Source organism: Acinonyx jubatus, chromosome E2 (assembly GCF_027475565.1).
Source record: "Acinonyx jubatus isolate Ajub_Pintada_27869175 chromosome E2, VMU_Ajub_asm_v1.0, whole genome shotgun sequence".
Lineage (NCBI taxonomy): Eukaryota > Metazoa > Chordata > Mammalia > Carnivora > Felidae > Acinonyx > Acinonyx jubatus.
Window position 1 is genome coordinate 53573411 of NC_069396.1, and position 21690 is coordinate 53595100.

The following is a 21690-nucleotide window of genomic DNA, read 5'->3' on the forward strand; positions in this document are numbered from 1 at the left end:
AAAAGGGATGTGTGTGTATGTGTGTACTACTAAAAGTAATAAAAAGTGGGAAAGCACTTGAACTGGAGCAGTGTTTCTGGGACATCCACACGTGTCCAGATCGCCTGGGATCTTGTAGTGCAGATTCTGACGGGAGTGGGGGAGGAGTGGGGAGACTCAGGGGCCGGACTTCCTGGGGATGCTGGTCTGGGAGCACCCCGTGCTCCATTTCAGGATGAATCACGAACTCTCCTCCTCCCTCCCCCTGCTCCGTGGAAGAGTGTGCTCCAGGCTGGGCCAGACCCTCGTTAGAACCTCCACTGCCACAGTTACTAGCCCTGTAGCCTTGGGGAGGGGATGTCACCTCTCGGGGCCTCAGTTTGCTCCTCTGTGAAATGGGGAAAATAGCTCATCTACCTCCGGGGGTGGTGGAGACTCTGGTCCGATACCTGTGATGGGTTCAGCGTGGTACCTGGCACAGAAGAAGCTTGCACTAAAATTATTCTCTGTCACCCTCCTCCTCTGTGTCACCACACCATCACTCTAGGACGACGGAGAGCTGGAAAGAGACTGGCATCAGGGAAACTTGGGTTCAAACTCTGACTTGCCACTGGCTCATTGTGGTCCCCCTCCTGTCCCCGCCAGGTTCTGTCTGCAGAGATAATGATACCTAGCTTACTGGGGGCTCATGCTGACATGTCTGGTGCTGGGCACTTGAATGACAGTGATATTAAAGGGTATTTTCACTGGGTCTGAAGAACAAACCTCTTTCTCATTCCGTGACTCAGTCTCCCTGCTCCCCATATGTAAATCCAGCATTTCCAGCCGGATCATTTATTGAGGAGTGGAGGCGGGGGGGGGGGGGACGGACATCGAATCACCTGAGGAATCTGTGCCCCCCCCACCAGCTAGACATGGATTGGACCCTCCCACACCTGGTGAGGAGAGCCCACTGTGAGAATCGGGGAGGGTTGGTCCTGTCCCCTGGAGGCATTACAAGGGCATAAACGAGGGGGAGGCCCTAAGTTACACGAACCCTGATGTCTCTTTTAAAGTCTAACCTTCAGGGCACCTGGGGGCTCAGTCGGTTGAGCATCTGACTCTTGATTTCGGCTCAGGTCATGTTCTCATGGTTCACGGGATCGAGCCCTACATCGGGCTCTGTGCTGAGCATGGAGCCTGCTTAAGATTCTCTCTCTCTCTCTCTCTCTCTCTCTCTCTCTCCTTCTGCCCCTCTCCCCTGTTCCCGTTCTCTCTAAAATAAAATTACCAAAAAAATAAAGTATAACCTGCTATGAGTCCGTTATTAACAATCTGATTATTATTAACAATCCTAATTTCTACTTGGAGGGCCTGATGGACCAGCAAGTTCCACTCTCTGGGTCTCAGTTCAGCCCCCTGGAAAGCAGTGGTCTCAGCTGGGGGAAACAATCTGCAGGGTGGCCCACGCCTGGGCCTGCAGCCCCAGCGAAGCCACTTCTGGCTGTTGACATTGGGCAAGGGACTTCTCTGTGAGCCTCAGTCTCCCTGTATGCCCAACTAGGGATGATGATCGTGCCTCCCTTGGAGGTCTTCCGTGGAGGGCAAGTGGAAAACAGCCACGCAGGTTGCCACAGAGCCTGGCACGTGGTAAGCTCTCCGTAGACTTCAGCTCTGCTCATTCTTCTCTCGGGCCCTGTGCTTGAGGGTTCTAGGCAAGGGGAGGGCACATCTCAGTGTTTACCGCCTGGGGTTTACCCCTCAGGAGAGCCAGGGCTGGCACCGCTCTCTGAGCTTTGTCTCACTGCTTGGAACAAGAGCTCCAAGGCCTAAGGTCAATTCTGTGGGCAGGAGAGTGGGCTGGGGGCTTCAGGAAGAGAAGAGGGCTGCCTTAGCGGGCTGAGACAAGAAGGGGGTGGCCTGGGCTGCTGGCCCCAGCCTCCCTTCCCCCTGCTTCTGGGTCCTGTACACGCTTCTCAACCCCCAGGCCGGGCCGGGCATTCTTTCTCTTGGCAGCCTTCTTGGGGACCCAGTGGTCCCCTGGGATGGACTCCTGCCGGGCCCGAACTGCAGGGTCCCCTAGCAGCCCGTCTCCCGGGTGCCCAGTGCAGCTCCTCGGCCGCCACCTACGGGGACAACGGTTGTGCCTGCAGGTTTCCAGGCAACAGAGGGGCATTTGGGCTCTTGCCACTCTCCTGCCACCCCCCTGCCTGGCCGAGCCACCTTATTTTCAGGGACCCGGAAGGGAAGGTAAAGGGGCTTCTGCTCAGTGAGGATGGAGGCGTCCTAAATTCAGGAGATGAGGAGAGGAAACAAAGCCACGCTCCTGATACCCCAAAGGGGGATGGCGGAGTAACTAAAGCTGGGCGCTAGCCCTGTCATGGCACAAAAGGTACCTCCGTTGTCCGCACCCGGACCTGGAGGCGGGGCCAAACTAAGCCCCTCCCCTTCCCAGAACAGGGCCCCAGGTCCATCACCAGGACCCCTGTCCTCTGAGACCCGCACTTGGACCGGATGAACTCCCAAATGTGCACCCGTCCTCCAACACACAGGGAAACCTACCCTTGCCTGTGCTGCCATCCTGCACTAAGGGACAAGCGTGGGGTCTGTGGCCCGCCCCGGTGTCAGCCAGCCACGACTGGCTGCCACATGGTGGCTTCAGGAACACCGCAAAGGGGCCAGTGCTTCCCAAGCAGATCATGGCTGTGGAGAGCTCCTGTGCGCCCCGCACCCTGGTGGTCTTGCGAGTTTCTGCCCCCACGGGAGGGAGGGGGCAGGTGGGCCTGGGGGCTGGGGCAACACTGCCCCAGAGGATGATGAGGCAGGAAGGCCAGGCTGACAAAGCTCCCGGCCAAGGGGGCTCCAATTTTGGAAAGAAACCAGAGAGAAGCAGCGTGGAGAGAGTGACAGGGCAAAAACCGAGCCCGGGGCCAGAGAAAATAGCCAGGCTTGAGAACTCAGCTGCCTAGGGAGCCGGGCAGGTAAGACAGATGGATACAGCAGGTTAATAGAGAGTGGGAGCAGTGGCCAGCAGGTACCTGAGCACAGCCCGTGGCTACCCCAGAAGGGGAATTTTTCAAAAGAAGCGGGTAATCTGGATTTGGAGGGGGGGGGATGTCATTGACACATAACATCGTATGAGTTTCAAGTGTACAACGTAATGGTTCAGTATTTGTGGAATGATTACCACAATAAGTCTAGTTGACATCCGTCACCACACGTAGCTACAATTTTTTGTTTCATGATGAGAATGGATTTTTACGTGAAATCACTATTTTTTTTTTTTTTAAGTTGACAACACATTAAATACTTGGAAAGCACTGGGGGGAAATAACACTCAGGGCCCACAGGACGCAGGGGAAGCGCTCAGGAATGTGGGAGAGCGAGTGCAGGGAAGACAGAGCAGGAGGCAGGGAGGGCCTACAGGCTAGTGGGGGCGACGGAGAGTGACACAGAGGAGCAGAGAGCAGAGCCTACAGGGAAATAGAGGCAGGTTTCACAGCAGGTGGGCTTTGAGGAAGAAATACTGATGAATAAGTTCATCTGTGTGGGGCGATACACTGGGCTGTAGGGCGAGCAGGGTCGCCCCAGGGGAGAGCCAGGGGAGAGACGGTGGGAGATGGGCTTGATAGACACAGGAGGTCCGGGTAACATCTAGTGACAGGTGCCCGGCCACAGAGGTGGGGGAGGGTGAAAGATGGGGCAAGATGGTGGAGAGAAGTGGGGAGGAAGGGAGACAGAGATGGGGACCGTGGCCTGAGAATGGAGCCAGGGCGCCGGAAGGAGTTCAGTGCTTCCCCTCCGCCTCCTGCCCCTCTGCCCACCTCTGCCCAAAGACCTGCCTTTCCCCTTGAGGCCTCTGTGACTGTGCACGAGTCCCTGGGCGCCTGCACTTGGCCACGGCTCTACCTTGGAGGGATGTGTCAGTCCTGTGGCACCCGATGGTTTGATCCTGCTGTCCTCTCTGACAGCGAGGAGACCCCTGGGAGCCCTTGGACTCTGGCAGGCGGAGGGCATTCCCCCAACTGCCTCTGGGTGGAATTAAGGGTGATGGCCGGCTCCAGTCAGCACACGCCTGTGCCCCTCACACTGGGCTCTGGGCTTGACTGTGTGCGCACAGCTCTGTGACATCCCCAGAGCTCCGAGGCCACCTCTGTGCCTCTCACTTTGTGTCTCTTGGCGCACGTGAGTTCATGAGGCGACCGAGTTTGAGGGCCTCTCTGGCCAGCGTGGTTCTCCACAGGGTGCTGCCTCTGTCTCTCCCTCTGGGTCTCTGTGCGTGTCTCTATATGTGCACTTGACTCCGGCTCTGTCTCCTGGCCTCTGGCTGACTCTGGGTACCGCAGCCCTGTTTGCAACTGGGTCTCTGGCTGCCAGTGAATAACTGTGTGTGTGTGCGTGCGTATGTGTGTGCTCTCGCACACCTCTGCCCACTCATGCCTCTGTGTCTTTCTCACACTCTCCCACCCTCTGCCCGTGGCTGGTTCAGGTCCCTCGAAGTTCACTGTGCCTCTAATCCCCCCTGCACCTCTGGTGGTGGAATGTTCTCTGGCTCCTTTGTGCCAGCTCTGTGGGTCTGCACACACTCTCCCTGAGTCTGTGGCTCCCTGTGTCTCTGCCTAGGCCTCTTGCTCCTCTGTGCGTGTGGATGGTTGTGGGTTCCCCTGTCTGACTCTTGCTTTCTTTCAGAAATTAGGTGAGTAACTTTGTGTACGTCTGGCTCGGTGGTGATGCACCCTAATTGTGTGTGTGTGTGTGTGTGTTTGGGAGTCTTCTCTCACTTCTGGCTGTGCCTCTATCTCTCTGGCTCCCACGCTTCTCTGCCTTGTCGGAGGGTCTCTCTCAGCGCCTCTCTGCTGCCTCATTCCCTGCCCCTCCTTTCTGAGTGCGCCCGCTGCGTGGACAGCCAGGTGGCCAGGATTAGAGGGGACCCAGCAAAGAGCAGGAGGAAGGCGGGAAGCGGAGGCTGCAAGATGCAGGTTGGAAGGAGCCAGGAGACAGAAGATGCTCCAGGAAGAGGGAGGGGCCGATCCTGGCCAAGGTCCTGGGGAGTGGGGAGTTTTTAGGGGGGAGAGGATGCTGCCGGCTGCCTGGACCAGGAGGGAAGCGACTCCGGCTACTCCCAGCTGCCGCTGGAGCCCGAGTTCCTGTCTGGCGGCTGCGCGGCCGGGACTAGGGATGTGAGGCGCATAGCAATGGGGCGCTGCGGAGGCTCGACTGCAGCTCCCAGCTGGGGAGGGGGGTGGGGAGGGGGCTGTGGGGCAGCCCTGAGGCTCCCTTGCCCCTCCCCCTTCCCAGCTGGGCTCTCCCCAGGGGATTTCCCCACCCTGAGAAAGTGGCGACGGGAGAACCGGGCCTGAGGCTGCGGGGAGCAGGGCAGGGAGGAGGAGAGGGTGCTCGTGAAGAGCAGCAGAGGTGGGGGCGGGGAGAGAAGGGTCAAGATGGGAGTGGCCGAGAGGAAGGGATCGGGGAAGGCATCGGGGGGGGGCCTGGTGACTCAGACCCTGGAGAGAGACCGGTTTGGCCCCTGGCAGGACAGAAGGGAGGAGCCCGTGGAAGTGGGGGCTTGCAAACTTGGGTGGAACCCTGGACAGAGCCTGGGCCTCGGGCTCCGGGACTGATGAGAAGTTGAAAGTAGGCGACCGGCAGGAAAGAGAGATTTCAGAGAAGAGGGCCCCAGGACTGGGGGGTCGGGGGCTGGGGATCCCACGAGGTGAGGAGACAGGGATGGGGGGGCTCTGAGTGAGGAAAGGTCATAAAAGGTGGTCCCAGACACAGATGCGTGTGAGCGAGAGAGAGGCTGGTGGTAGTGCTAGGGAGAAGCCCCCTGCCTCCCCATACAAGGATCGGAAGCGGAGAAGGGAGAAGACAAGGGTTCCAGAGAGGAACAGGGTAGGGAGTGGGGCCAGAGGAGAGAGGGGCTAAAGTCGGGGTCTCCTGGAGAGAAGGTCAAGGGAGGGGATATTGGCGGGGGGAGAGTCAGAGATGGGGGTGAGAAGACCCGGAACGGAAGGCAAGGTGCAGTTAGGTCTGAGAAGAGCAGGTGTGAGAGTGGAAAGCCAGCAAATGGGGGGAGGGGTGGTCCCCAAGAGGAGAGGGCTAAGGACGGTGGGAGGGAGGTAGTGGTTCCGCGGAGACACATGCCCAAGGATAGAAGGCCCCCGAAGCAGAATGGGGTCAAGGAAGGGGGTTTCGGGAAAAGGGAGGGGCAGGGGTTTCGCTGCCCACCAGGAGGGGTTGGGGGACCCCAGAGAGAGAAGCGCTGAAGATTGGGGAGGGGGTTGTCTCGCTCCCCAGTCACCCCCTCCGTCTTTCCCATTCTCACTTCCCAAACTCCCCGGTTCTCCCTGGTTGCCAAGGCAACCGCTCCTGCCAGGCGCGGTCACCAAGGAAACCCCGTGCCCGCCTCTCCCCCTTCCCCATCACTGGCGTGCCCCCCCCCCACCCCAAGCAGCAGCGGTGTGGAGGGTGGGAGGGGCAATGGTGGGGGAAGAACTCAGGCTCCCACCCCAGAAAGGGGGGCCCCAGGTCTACACCCGGCGAGCCCCCCCACAAGCCTACATCTTCAACCCCGCAGCTGGATACGCGTAGCGACTGCCGGACGTACACCACCCCCCGCCCGTCCCCAAGGCAGCGGCGACCCCCCAACACAGAACTCGCTCGGCCCGGAGAACCCCCACCCGACTGCTTTCCCCACCCGCTTCGGCTCTCCATCAGGCCCCGCCCACTGTCCTCTGCCGCCGACCCCCCCCCCATCCCGGAGGAGGCCTTAGACCACGGTCCCCTAATTAAGAGAATGCCCCCCACCCACCCTCCGCGGTTCCGCCTCCCGCCCCCACCCGGCGCCCCTCGGCAGCTACTCACAGCGAGGAAAGGGGCTCCTTCTCCGGGGCAGCATGCCCGGCCCGCGGGGGGAGGACCCCCCCAATGAGGCACAGGGATTTGGGGTGCGAGGCCCGCTGCGGGGAGGCGCGGGGGGCGGGGCTGCGGCCGGGCCTGGGTCTCTCGAGTTCTCCCCCCTCCCCGGCTCCTGGATGGGGAGGGGGCTTCCGCAGCGGTAGCGGTGGGGTTCGGGGGGCCGCTCTGCCTCCTCGCTCGCCCGCCCGCCTGCCGCCCGGCCCGGCGCCCTCGCCCGCCGGCCCGCCGCCCGCCTTCCTTCTTGCCTTCCTTTCTTTCCTTCTTTCTTTCCTTGCTTCCTTCCTTCCAGCCTTCCTTCCTTCCTCCCTCCTCGGGCCGCCGGCGCCGCTCTCCCCCCACCCCACCCCCCCAGGCCCCGGCCCCGGCCCCGGCCCCCGCCTCGGACGGTGCGGCAGCGACCGCGAGCAGCCGAGAGCGGCGGAGACGGGAGCGGAATACTGATGATGGAGGGGGAGCGGGAGGGAGGGGAGGGAGGGCGCCGGGAGTGGGGGGGGGGAGAGAGGCTGCCCGGGAAGGAAAGGAGGGGGGAGAGGAGAGAGGGGAGGGAGGGCAGAGAGGAGGAGAGGGAGAGGAAGAGGGGGTAGAGACGGGAGAGAGAAAAAAAAGCAGAGGATGGGTCAGGGAGAGAAAAGGGGAGGGACGAGAGGGTGGAGGGGGGGAAGGGTGGAGGGGTGGAAGAAACACAGGAGGGAGGAAAAGGGAAGGAAGGAAGAAGAGGGAAGAAGAGAGGAAGGAAATCGGGAGAGGAAGGAAAAGAGGGGAGGTGAGAGAGAGAAAGGTGGGGAGGAGCGGAGGGGAGAGATGGAAAAAGGGGAGAGAGAGAGGCAGTGTCCTGGACTGAGGGGAAGCAAGAGGGGGAGAAAGTCCTGGTGCACCTTTGGTAAATATTTGCAGAATGAATGCGGGAGGGAAGGGTGAGGGAGATAGAAGGGAAGAGGGGGTAGGCAGAGGGGGAGGAAAGAGGCCCCAAAGGAGGGAAGTAGCCAGGGAGCCGGGACAGGAAAAGGCCCAGGAGCAGGGAAGTGGGGGCAGGCAGGCAGGTCCCCTTTGGGGACAATGTGGGGAGAGGGAGTGGGGGCCAGGCGCTACCTCTCAGGGCTAAGAGCCCAGGGGGAAGCCGGCAGGACAGGGAAGAGGGCCAGGAGGAGCAGAGTGGGGAGCTGAGAGGACAGAGGCTGGAGGAGGGAGCCTGAGGAGGGGGTGGGGCAGAGGAAGAGCAGGGAGGTGGGGTCCTTGAATCCCACCGTGTCCCTGCTTCATGCCCCCACCCCCACCCCGTCACTGAGAGAAAAGGATCCTCACGTCCATTTTCATCATGAGGACACTGGGCTCTCAGAAGATCAAGGGCAGGATCCAAATGCAGAGTCCTGGGTTCTGGAAAGGGTATTTTGAAGGAGCTGGAGAAGAGGTCGGGCCCAGGCATGGAGCCCCTGGCCCAGACCTGTCAGGTGCAGGCGCCTGGAAGGGGGCAGAGAACAGAGCCCCACAGCCTCCCCACCCTCGTCCTCTCACCTCCCCCAGGTGTCGGCAGCAGGTGTGGGGACACATTTAGAGTTGTGAAGGGGCCTTGCACCTCCGCTTCAGGGAGTGGGGGGGGGGGGGGAGGAATGCAGAAGCCCAGAGGTCACCTTGCCTTCTCCCTGCCCCACCAACTTCCTTGTCCACTCAAAATGGGGAGTAAAGAAACCCATCAGGGGGCTGAAAGGAGGCAGCCCCTATCCAGGACACAGAATTTCCTTCCAGGTTCTGAAATTAGGGCAGAAATCTCACCTCTTCCTTGTCCCCCCGACCCCACCCCCAAGAAGTCAGGCTACTAACTTGGGACTTGGAGGAGAGAGAAAAGAGAACAGTTCTTTTCCTCATTGCTGATGTCCTAGAGAGACCGGACTCTCTCTTTGTCCTTCTTCTCAGAGCCCCTAGGGGAGGAAGGGTGGCCCCTCTACTCCACAGGCAGAAACGGGACACAGCGGAGGAGGCTGGTCTGGGGAAGGAGGGGGCTGGGAGGCGGGATACGAAAGTGGCCCAGACAGACGTCTGTAATGAGCCAGAGCAGGAGACAGACCTGGAGTTCACAGGTGACAAGAGGTCACATTTGGGTGCAGTAGAGGCATCTGGGGGTGGGGAATGAGCAACCCACAGACCTGAGAGCTACAGAGAGGGGAAGCCAAGAGAGGAGAGACAGGCTAGGGCCACAGGGCAACAGGTGGGGTGTGGAGCTCTGGGTCCCCACCTGAGTGCTGCTCAAACCTGGCTCAGGTGAAGGGAGGACTGAATGCGTGTGCACCCCAGAGTGCAGCATAGCGTAGGCCCAAGGTCAAGGGCAAAACTGTAATTAATAATGGCAGCCAGCATGTTCCAGGCGTACTATTACTGTGGTCAGATGCGGTGCTGAGCACTTCATGAACATCTTGTTGGCTCCTTACAACTACCCTGAACTTGACTCCTAGGGATGTGGGCAGTGGTGGGCTCAGGCAGGCCCAGGGGGAGCAGGGTCTTGGAGGTCCCTGCTGTGCCAGCATTAACCCTTTAGTTACTAGAGGGTCCCTGGGAGAGGCCAGTGCAGGGAAGAATCTCAGTATCTTCCAACCCGTGCACCTACTGGTCCATAGTCTGGAGCTCTGCCCGGAGGGTATAATCACCCTTGTGTGGCTGAAGGAGAAATGTGTTGCCATTAAGTTCACTGGGGACCTGCTGGGTACCTGGTGCCGGTCAGGGCCCCGAGAATCAGCTGGAGAACGGGCTGGAGCTGGTCCCTGCTCTCTTGGAGCATACCTTCCAGAAGATAGGTAACCCAAGGACCTATTTCAGATAGGATACGTTAAAAGGGGATCCTAGACAGGAGATGGGCTGGTCGGGCATCATTGGGAGGACAGACTTGAGATAGTCAGGGGAGGCCTCCCGGAGGACGTGGCCTTGGAGCCGAGACCCCCATGATGAGAAAGAGGCAGCCGTGAGGGTGCACAGAGAAGGGTGCCCAGGAAGAAGAAATACGGGGAGCAGAGGCCCTGCGAGGACAGCAAGCTTGGGCCGTGTGAGAGAGGAAACTAGTGTGGCAGAAGATGGCGAGAGACAGGGCAAGTGGAAGAGGATGAGTGCCAGGTCTGGCTCAAACGCGACACCAAACCTCCACAGTATTCCTCTGCCCCCTAAACTTTGCCCTAAAGCTTAGCTCAGGTGGCAGTCGTGAGTGGCCTACATCCTGACCCCCACTGTTCTTCCACATTTGCAACACTCACTGGGGCCTATGATGTACCAGAAACCATATTACCTCAGAAGGGGTGGCAGTGACCCGGGGGCCCCTGTCACAATGGAGACTGAAAGGTATGTTTACGATTTCAAAAAGCCAAATGTAAATTGCATATTTCCTTTGGGATGGCATTTCAGAGGCTAACCCAAACATCAAATTTCTCTGCTTCAGGCTGTTAAGAAAAAAAACTTTTTTTTTTTTTTTTTTTTAAGAAAAAAGTGTTTAATCCACTCAAGTGTGTTAACCGCTTTTCTCACCTGGATCAGAAGCTCTGATGGGTCGTTAGGTATACCTCTGATAAATAAAATATGGGCAAAGGAAATTGCCCCTCAATTTACTTTGGTTTGCTCAGAAAACTCTTTCCGGGGGCACCTGGGTGGCTCAGTAGGTTAAGTGTCCAACGTTGGCACAGGTTATGATCTCACAGCTCGTGAATTTGAGCCATGTAACAGGCTCTGTGCTGACAGCTCAGAGCCTGGAGCCTGCTTGATTCTGTGTCTCCCTCTCTCTCTGCTCCTCTCCCCACCCTCAAAAATAAATAGACATTGATAAAAAAAGTCTTTCCAAGTGGGATCCATGGGGGACAGGGGTATCACCCCCACTCTGCCCCCACTGTTCATGTATTTTATCCAATATCCTACACTTAGCAACTGCTGTGGGCCTTCACCTCTGCCGGTAAATCATTAGGATCATCACCAATGGTGGAGAGGTCTAGGAAGGGGGAAACATCCAAGTGGGTGCTAAGCTAGGCCCGAGAGCTTACCCCCAATTCTGCCCTTTACGACATCTGCAATGCAAACCCTAACTCGAATTCTTAGGAGAGATGGTGACCTCTGGAAAGTGAACACGGGGTTGGATGCTCAGCTTTCACAGCAGAGTAACCTCTTGCTGTCTGCTTGTCGGGTTTCCAAAACATCTGTCGTTCGTCCTGCGTCAGGGTGGCTGACCAGATTTCCCAAAAGTGGCTGCAACAATATCCCCCACCCCATGTGCTCTGACCCTCCTCTGCGTCCCATCCCTCAGCCTGCCACAGCTTTTCTCACTTTTTATGGCCAACGGAGCACGGCAGCAGCAAAGCCACGTGACTTCCAAGGCTAGGTCATAAATGAGATGAAGCTTCTGCTTTATGCTGGAATAGTCACTCTTGAGCCTCTGGTGGCTATATACGCGCATGCTCTGCCCTGAGGCTGCCATGCCGGAGGAAGAGCAAACGAAGCCATGTGGGGAGACCGCGGAGAGAGGCCTGACACTATCTGAAGAGGGAAAGGTGCCCGGCCAGTGCACAGCTGCTCTAGTTCTTCTGTCATAGCACTCTGCACGATCTCACCGTGTCTACTTTAAAGACCCAGAGCCAGAACTGCCCAGAGGAGTCCTTTCCAAGTGTTTGACGCACAGAAACCTTAAGACATAACAAAATGACTTTGTTGTTTCAAGTCACTAACAACTGAGGGTGATCTGTTACACAGCAATAGATAAGTGCAACAGTCAGCAACACGGACCCCTCACACTATGGTTCTTTACCTGACCATCTCAAACCATCTGCTTCCACCGAAAGCTTGCCTGAAATAAGCATGTGGACCACGCTGGGCTTAGTTTCTAGATATTCTCCACCCCCCACCCCAAAAGAGCCAGACTTCTTGGCAAAGCAACTGCTTCCGGGTTTGGGGTGGGGCAAGCACAAAATAAACCTGGGACATCTTTTGTACCAGGAAGACAAGGAAGTGCTCAGAGACGGATGGGATCATATTACAAGGACACAGGAGCCAGCTTGAAGGGGTTCTCCTGGCAAAAACTGGGACAATTTGAGCATCAAAAGGAATGGCTGTGACAGTAACACGTTTTGTGTGTATGTCATACACACCCATAAATGCACCTATATACCTATCGCATCTGGATATGACAGATATGATGATATATGATAGAATGAGTTCACTAGTTTGAAGCCCCAGATTCACTCCTGCAAAGGATCATCAGGATATTCACATGTTACCTGCAGGTTACTCATACCTTTCTAATGGAGAGAAACCGTGGTCAGCACTTAACAAGGTGAAAGCATCATTAATCTTGAGACAACCTGGCATTATGTGCCTCCTGAAGTAAAGCAGAATGAAGAGCCCAGCATCACTGATGGAGTTTCTTTGCCAAGAATATTTAAATTGAATGTACTAAAGCCTCAAGACCCCTGGTTCCCAAACTGTATGCTGAGGCACCCTGAGGGAACGGCAGCAAATTCACAATGGGCCACAATGTGCTGGTGAATGGTTAACAACTAGTTCTCTGGAAAAGAGCGGTCACTGAACACTGTGACATCAACATTCAGGTAAGAAGAGATGCACCGTGCCTTCTTCTTTCTTGGAAAGCCAGTATTGGCTGCCTCCTGGTTATACGATATTTAAAGTTTTCAGGGAAACAGTGATACTTGATATCTATTAGACACCACCTGACCTACTAACTCAGAGGCAGTTTGCTGTTTCAGCAGATTTGTGCTGCATTTTGGGGGATGATAGGTCGTTGGGAGACCAGGTTTTTAGTAGTTCTGCAATTCAAGGCGAGCACTGCCCGGAAAATCTCTGAGGAACAGGATATGAAGGTGGTGGTGTCCAGTGTGATTCTGAAGTTGGAGATGTTGTATATTGCCATTCCGTTAGTCAGTAATCCGTGTTAAGAATGAGATAAAATATTTTTCTTTTAGTTTATGTGCCATACTTTTTCAACTGGTGCTAAGTGGTTAGAACACAAATATTTAAGTTGTACATGTATAACCACTTAAACTGGTATTTTATTTTATTTTAATTTTTTTATTTTACTTTTTAAAATGTTTATTTTTGAGAGAGAGAGACAGAGTGCGAGTGGGGGAGGGGCAGAGAGTGAGGGAGACAGAGGATCTGAAGCAGGCTCCAGGCTCCGAGCTGTCAGCACAGAGCCTGATGTGGGGCTCGAACCCATGAACCGCGAGATCATGACCTGAGCCCAAGTCAGACGCTTAACTGACTGAGCCACCCAGGTGCCCCTTATTTTATTTTTAAATTTTATTTAATTTTTTAAGTAATCTCTACACCCCATGTGGGGCTCAAACTCACAACCCTGAGATCCAGACTCCCATGCTCCACTGACTGAGCCAGCTAGGCACTCTAATAAATGGGTATTTTAGTTAGGTGTTTCTTTGAGGCCTCAGTGCACTGTGAAAAAATTGCTGAGCCACTAAAGGCACTGTGGAGTGAGAATGGGAACCTCAGCTCCAGACCTAATTTCCATCTTACAGAAAATAGGATAGAGGAACAAGTTAAAAGGCACCATGAAGAAACAATCACACAAATCCAGACTGTGGAACATTTACAAGATAAGGAACCTGGTCTCTTCAAAAACTCCGTATCATGGGGCACCTGGCTAGCTCTCCGTAGGGCATGTGACTATTGATCTCTGGGTCATGAATTTGAGCCCCACACGGGGCATAGAGACTACTTTTTTAAAAAGTCACTATTATGGAGGAGATAAACAAGGTTGGAGTAGCTGCTCCAGATTAAAAGAGATTAAAGAGATGTAACAACCAAATGCAATGCATGAAACTTGCTTGGATCCTGAGCTGAAACATTTTTTTATAAGCCCTAAAAGACCATCTCTGGGGCAGCTGGGAAAATGTGAATTTGGTCTTGATCTTAGAAACATTAGGGAATCAATGTTAATTTTATTATGTGTGATATTATGATATTATGATTATGTAGGAGTATAGTCTTATTCTTTGGAGGTTCATGCTGAAGTATTTATGTCTGCAACGCACTTTCAAGTAATACAGCATTTGAAATGTGAATAATTGTTGAGTCTAAGTGGTGGGTAGATAGATGCTCTTTAATTTTTTTTTTCAATTTTTCTGTAAATTTGGTGGGGATTCAGCTGAGAGAAGGAACATTTAGGGCAGGTTGCCACTTGCAGTTAACCCCTCCCCCTCCTGCATAAACAATTTCTCCTTCTTTGCACCAGATCTTTGCACTTAAGATCTTGCTAGTATCTCTCATCATAAGACACAAGAATTCCCCAAATTTCCTTTGCTGCCACATTTCCCTGCAATGCACCCTGTTCTTTGTCCTTCTCAGCAAAACTTCTAAAATAGTTGGGAAGACTCACCATCTCCACTTCGTCATGTCCTAATCTCTCTTCAAACGCCAGCTGGGACGCTGCCCCCACTCCGCCCAACTGCCCTCGTCCAGGTCAACAATGGCCTCCGCGTTGCAAATCCTGGGGCCACTTCTCCATCCCTACCCTAGGCATCCACTTAGCCGCACTTGATAAGGTACCTTCTTGAACCGGTTTCCTCTCTTGGCTTCAGTGACTCCAAACCCTCTTGATTTCCTTCTCCCTTACCAGACTCCTTTGTCTGCTTCTCCACCTTTGCTTGGCTTCTCAATGTGAGAGGACAGCCGCAGGGACCAGGCCCTCCCTGGTGCCCTGCTCTCTCTCCCTAGGTGACCGCGCCCAGTTTTAACCCCCCCCCCCCCACTGGTGAGTGTGGGTCTCCAGCCCTAACCTCTGCACCGAGCTCTCCCTGCATGCACACAAAGGGCTAGTGACACCTCTATTTCTCAAATGCAACATGTCCAAAACAGAGCTCTAGACTTCCGGCCACCCCCATCCCCCCCCCCCACAGCCTGTTTTGCTTCTAGTCTTTCATATCTCAGCAAATTGTACACCCAGAATTTATTTGTCGAAAGAATGTAGACGTTGTTCTCAATGGTGCTCTTTTTCTCATCCTCATCCGACTCATCATCCAGTCCTGTGTCTCTACCTCTAAAATACATTGCAGACAGTCCCTTCTTTCCATCCCTTCTGCCACCACAGGAGCAACAGCCACCATCCTCTCTCCCGAGGCCAGCCAAAGGCCACCTCACAGGCCTTACTGCACGCCTGCCTCCCTACAATCCATTCTTCACACAGCAGCCAGAGTGATCCTCTTAACATGTAAATTAGATCATATTATCCCTCTACTTAAGACATTCTGAGGACTTCCCACCCTGCTTCAAGTTAACTCTGCACTCCCGAATGTGGCCTCTAGGGCTCGGCACAGCTGGGCCCTGAAAACACTCCATTTCATCTCCTACCACCCTCCCCTTCACTCCCTACACTCCAGCTTCTTCCAAGACAGTGAGTTCATTCCTACCTCAGGGCCTTAGCACCAGCTACCCTCTGCCTGCAACACTCTTCTCCCAGATCTTCACACGGCTGGCTCCTTCAGATTTTCAGATCCCAGTTCAAATACCACCTCCTCAAAGAGACCTTCCTTGTCCAACTTGTTTAAAGGAACCATCCTACTCACTCCTGGCCACTCTGTATGACAGGACTCTGTTCTGTTTTCTTCATAGCATTGATTCATAGCTGAAATTTCCTTATTTGTTTGTTTACCTACTGCCCACTGACTGTTTTTCCTCACTGGAAGGCAAACTCCTTGAGAACAGAGACCTGCTCTATTCTCAGTGATTACTACATCCCCAGTGTATAGAAAGTGTCAGAAAAATTGTGTGTTTTCATTAAGTTTGTTGAATACGATACTTAATCCATCCAGTCTTCTACAAAACCGTCCCTCAGTATAATGAAACGCTACCTGTGTCTGTTGCACCTGCTGTGCGTCAGACAGGGGCTCACGTTATCTCTAACCCTCCCAGTGATCCCACGAGGAAGGTGCCCTTATTCTCCCTATTTTACAGAGAAGACTCAAGTTCAAAGCAGTGAGTACTTATACAAGACCACACAGGAAGCAAATTTAGATTGGATGCCAAACCTGCTCTATCTGACTTTGGAGCAAATGTTCTTTCTACTCTGCTTTACTGTTTGGGACATAATTGAATCGCAATTTCTTTCCAGTGTAATACACTGGGAACTCCTGCTTAGGGCCGTGATGAAATAACCGCTACCAGACTCGCCCTCCTGTGACAAACAACTTGTGTGGACAAAATATGTGAGGCCACTGTTTCCAGGTGCTGAATAAGCAAGAAAGAAGGGGACTGTGATCCTAAAACCTGTGCTATATAACCCGGTAACTTCAGTCTTGGGTATTTACCCAAGAGAAATGAAAACAAGTACCGTAAGTAGCTGCACGGCTCATTCTAAGACTCAGGGAAGACTGTTTGGAGAATCTTTATTAATAATAGCATAAAACTGGGGGTGCCTGGGTCACTAAGTTGGTTGAGCGTCCAACACTTGATTTTGGCTCAAGTCATGATCCCAGGGTTGTGGGATCAAACCCTAGGTCGGGTTCTGTGCTGAGTGTGGAGGCTGCTTGGGATTCACTCTCTCTCCCCCTTTACCCCTCTCCTCTACTTGTGCCCACTCTCTCTCTCTCTCTCCAAAATAAAATATTAAATATATATACATATTTATAATATATATATTACATATATATATATAGTAATAATAACGTAAAACTGGAAACAACCTCAGCTTTCATGAATAACGGAATAGACAAATCCATTGCAGTGTATTCATAAAATGGAATCCTATTTAGCAACAAAAAGAATAAACTACTGATACATTGAACAACATGAATGAATCTCATAGACATTATGTTAAGAAAAAAAGGACACAAAAGAATACATATGACATGATTCTATTTGTGTAAAGTTCAAGAAAAGGCAGAATTACCCTTTAGTAATAGAAATCAGAACAGTGGTTGCCTACGGGGTTGGGGATTAATAGGAAGCAGGCACAAGAGAACTTATTGGGTTGATGGAAATATTTTGTTATCTTGAATGACGGTACTGGTTACATGCATCTACAGATTTGTCAAGACTCAGTGAATTGTAACCTTAATATCTGCATTTCTCTGTATATGTAAATTGTTCCTAAAAATAATTCATTGGCCTCTATTTCATAGAGGTTACAAAAGTAAATTCTAGATGTTTTACATATCTAAATCTAAGAGGTAAAACAATACAGCTTTTAAAAGAAAGCAGAGGGGACCATTTTCATGTACTCGGAGCGGAAAAGATGTCTTAAACAAGACCAAATTAACCATAAAGGGAAAACATGGTAAGCTGGACTATAGTAAGAACTTCTGTTCATCAAAAGACACCATTAAGAAAGTGAAAAGGCAAGCTACAGACAAGGTGGATTCTTCTCTAGAAGATATAAAGAATTCCTTGTAGTCAAGAAGGAAAAGTCAGACAGACCAATGGAAAAATGGGCAAACTCTTACCCTGCGGAAGGGAGCACAGGCTGGTATAACCACTCTGGAAAGCAGTTTGGTAGGATCCTTGAAAGCTGAGCGTCCGCATACCCTACGACTCCCAGGGATATATCCACCAGAAATGCATACATGTGTTCACCCAAAGATACGTACAAGGACTTTCATAGTAGCACTGCTCATAATAGCCAAAATCTGAATATAATCCCAATGTGCATTGACAAGAGAATGGATGAGTAAATGGTGGACGCCACAAATGGCGTCCCCACAGAAATAAGAATGAATGACCGACAATCACATGCAACGACATGGATGGACCTCGAAACAATTAGATGGAACGAGAAAAGAAGCTCATCCCAAAGGAGGCAAAACTAACCTATGGGGTTTGGAGTTAGGATAGTGAGTACCCTTGGAATGAGCATGGTGCCTGGAAGGAAACGTGAAAGGGCTTCTGGGAGGCTGGGAATGTTCTCTTTCTTGATCTGGCTGCTGATTACATGGATGTGTTCACTTTATAGAAATTCACTGAGCTGGACACTTACAAATGGTATATTTTCCCCTGTGTATATTATATCTATATATCGATATCGATATCTATCTATAAATCGATATATATATCAAATATCTATCTATCTATCTATCTACTCAATATCGATATATAGATATATCTCTTTAAGCTTTTCTTTTTTTTTTGGAGTAAAGTAATTCATGATTGTATTAGTTTTCTATTGCTGCTATAACAAATTACCACAAACTTGGTGGCTTAAAACAACACAGATTTATTATCTTAACAGTTTTGGAGGTCAGAAGTCCAAAGCCAGTCTCACTGGGCTAAAAAGGTGTATTATGTCTCTGGAGGCTCCAGGAGAGCATCTGTTCCCTAGCCTTTTCCAGCTTCTAGAGGCGCCTGCATTCCCTGGCTCATGGCTGCATCACTCTAACCACTGCTACCCCTGTCCCATCACCTTCTCTGACTGATCCTTCTGTCTCCCTCTTGTGATTACATTAGGCCCACAAGGTTATCCAGGATAACCTCCCCCTTTCAAGATCCTTAACCTGGTCACATCTGCAAAGCCCTTTTGCCATGTAAATCAACATATTCACAGGTTCCCGAGATTAGGATGTGGGCCTCTTTATTCTGTCTGCCATAATGATTGTGAAAGAACAGGTGTCAAAGAGAGAAAAGTAGCAAAAAAAATGTCCACACTCTCACCCTCCAAATACGGTCGCTCTCTAACAGTTTGGTACATTTCCACTTAGTCTTCAAAAGCACAGTTACATTCATACTTCATGTAAAATGTGTGCATTCTGCTTTTGTTCACTGAACATTACCTCGTCAACATTTCCATTGTAAAATATATTTTTCAAAATGTCATCTAAGATGGCTGTGTAATATTCTATTGAGTGGATACAGCATAGTTAACTTAACCATTCCCTGCTAGTTGGATACCCTGGCAATTCCATTAAAAAAAAAAAAAACTATCATAAATAACATCATGATGAGCCTCTTTGTATATAAGTCTGTTTGAGTTGCAGGTGGATTCCCAGGCCTTAAGAGCATGACCGTTTTTCCTGTGGTTGACAACCTACTGCCAAATTGCTTTCTAGAAGGGTGGCAGCAATTTCCATTCCAACAGTGCATGTGGGCAATGATGTCTGTTTCACTGCGCTCTCACCAGTGTTGAGTGGAACCTTAAAATATTTGTTGGTCATTTGATGGGCAGAAAAAAGAATCACTGAGTTGATTTAGTGCTATGACCTTGGGCTTTATCTAAAGGAACAAAATGAACAGTTCACTGCAAAATTTTGTTAATGACTCAGTAATTCAACTCATAGGAACATATTAAAGAAATAAGCAGACAAGTAGACAAAAAAAAAATGTACTCAAAGATGTGTGTTCTTTGCGATGGCAAATTTGAAAATGTTAAAATGTTAAAAATAGAGTGGGTGACGTTGGGGAAGTCACTGTACCTGTATCCTATAGTTTTCATTTCTAATCACCATTGTCCTATTTATTAATCATTCATAAATTCATCCATCTCACACATGGATTAAACTCTGTGCTGAGAGCTGAGGATATAGTGATGAACAGAACAGTGGGAAACAAAAAGGCTGCACTCAGGAAGCTTACAGTGTTGTCTCGTAGACTGACCTACCTTACTGAAGGATCTCTTCGCCTCTGTTTGCCCTTTTAAAGAAAAAGGGGAGGGGGGCGGAAGGGTCGGAACAGATACCGTCTGTGCCCTTCCAAATCCAGTTGCTAGGTCTCTACTTCATTTACTTCTTATTCCCCTGGTTAGACTGAAATCTCCTTGAGGGAGCAGAGTGGGGGATCTGCCCTCTTGTCAGCCCAGCAGGCACGTCTTCCTCTTTCAGGTAGTGGCACTGTCCTTTCCCTCTGGGACCTCTTCTGGCCCACTGTGCCTTTACGTGACTTCCGTACAGCTAACCTATCATAGGTGTTAGGAGAAGGTGCCTGACGGGCCTGGCGTCTCCCAACGAATGAAAACCAATCTCAGCACCTTTTCTGGGGTTACCAGGGAAAAGGTGTTGGCTTGACCCTGGGGCTGGTTAGCTGGCAGAAATGAAACCTGGAGCTGCCGGTGACCGTTTGCTACACTCGGGGCTGCTGCACCCGTTTGGGCAATCTGTATTCTGCACAAATTCAGCCAGTGCTTGCCAAACCTTATGTCCTGGATACAAGACTGTACAGCCAGATGGAAGGGATGCCTTTTTGAAATTTATCCACCCAGAGTTAGCGACTTTTTGTAATTTGTCCAGTCCAGGGGCCTCTTTTTTTGTTTAGTTTTGTTTTATAATTCTCCCTCAAGGCACCCGGTGACCCTGCCATAATAGAGAAGAGGCTGCCTGAGAATAAAGGCAATGCAGAGGAAAGCAAAGCGGAGAAACCAAGAGACACATTCCTGCCGGCAATGTTTGGGTGCCTGAGCCAGCCATTCCTGATGCTGACACTAGTCCTAAACTTTTCAGTTACATGAACCAAGAAATGTACACTCTTCCCCCTGCTGCTTCCCCCACCTTTTTTTTTTCTTTTTTTTTTTCTTTTTTTGCGTAAACCAGTTTTCACTGGGGTTCTGTTACTTCCAAGTGTAACAGAACTGACCGATACCATGAAGGACTGCTTGCTAACTCTATCTGGTCATACTGCTCAGCACTCTCTCATTTCCCCTCTACGGGCTGTCAGTTGACTTAACTCTAAAATGAAAGAAATGAGTCAGCAGTGTTTCCTATTTCAATGCTGATTATATATGCATGATTTTAGAGAAATCTTGTTACATGAAGTAGGGAAGGTTGAGCTTATTGACCCCATCCTACAGCTGTGATAACGGCAGTTGGGAGCAATTAAGTGATTTGTTCAAAGTTACATAAAACAAGTACACGGAGCTGCTGGGATTTGGACACTGAGCTGTCTGGCTCCAAGTCCTGTGCTCCACTGACAGGTGGGGAAGCTGTGATCCGTATAGAGAAAGCAACTTTAAAATCACAGGGAATGGGAAGAGGGGCAATTAGTGGCAGGCTCTTCTGATTTCCACCTGGTGCTTTTTCCCCCTGCATTGTGCTACCTCCTGGCTGAGAGTGGCCATAAAAGCATTTTGGAAAAAAAAGTCAATATATATTTCCCTATAGGACTGGTGAAACTAAGCTGACTGCTGTATTCCGTGTTGATGGGGATGTGGGAAGATGGGCTCTCAGCCCCACAGCGCGCAGAAACGAAACTCGGTATACCTGCACAGCACAGCCACCACCTTGTCGTGGCTTCATCACGTGCACAGGGTACCTTTTCCTACCTCTTCACTTTGTGCGGGGTCACGTGACTTGCTTTGGACAAGGGCACGTGGGTGAAAAAACAACAGTGTGCCAATTCTGAGTCTAGGACTTCAGTGGCCTAGTGTGTTGCCATTTAGTCCTCTGAATCTCTGCTCTGGCCACCAGAGGCTTTCCGCAGGAGCAGACCCTCCCTCTGCCTGAGCCCCAGAATGGAACACCTGGAACAGATCGGAGCCAGCCAGCCCTGTAGCCTGTGGCAGAGCAGCTCCAGACAAGCCAAGCTAGATGAGCCAGCACATGAGCCAGAACACATGATTATTATTTGAAGTTGCTGCGTTTTTGGTATTCGTTGCATAGCAATAGTTGAAAGTTACAGGAGATGTTTATTAAAATAAAAGGAATATACCCACATGACCTGTGATTTCACCTGTCCTTACTGACCCTAAGGAAACAGACATTTACCCAAGGAAATCTGTATAAAGATGTTCACAGCAATATTGTTTTTAAGAGCAAAGAAACAAAAAAGAACCCAAATGTCCAGCGACAGGAGATAGATAAATAAACATGAGTTTTCTGGAATACCATTGCAGTTCTTAAAAGAAATGGT

General features: G+C 51.4%; 1 protein-coding gene across 2 annotated transcripts in view; it reads right to left on the reverse strand.

The window, feature by feature from the left end:
• Nucleotides 1-21690, reverse strand: part of LRRC4B (leucine rich repeat containing 4B) — a 60909-nt gene that overhangs the window by 32071 nt on the left and 7148 nt on the right. Inside the window, exon 1 of one of the 2 annotated variants that reach the window (XM_027037069.2) lies at nt 6823-7285. The exons of the other annotated variant lie outside the window; for it this stretch is intronic. The gene's annotated coding sequence lies outside the window, so the exon portion shown is untranslated. Of the gene's footprint in view, nt 1-6822; nt 7286-21690 lie in introns of those variants that run through there. 2 annotated transcript variants of the gene reach the window in all.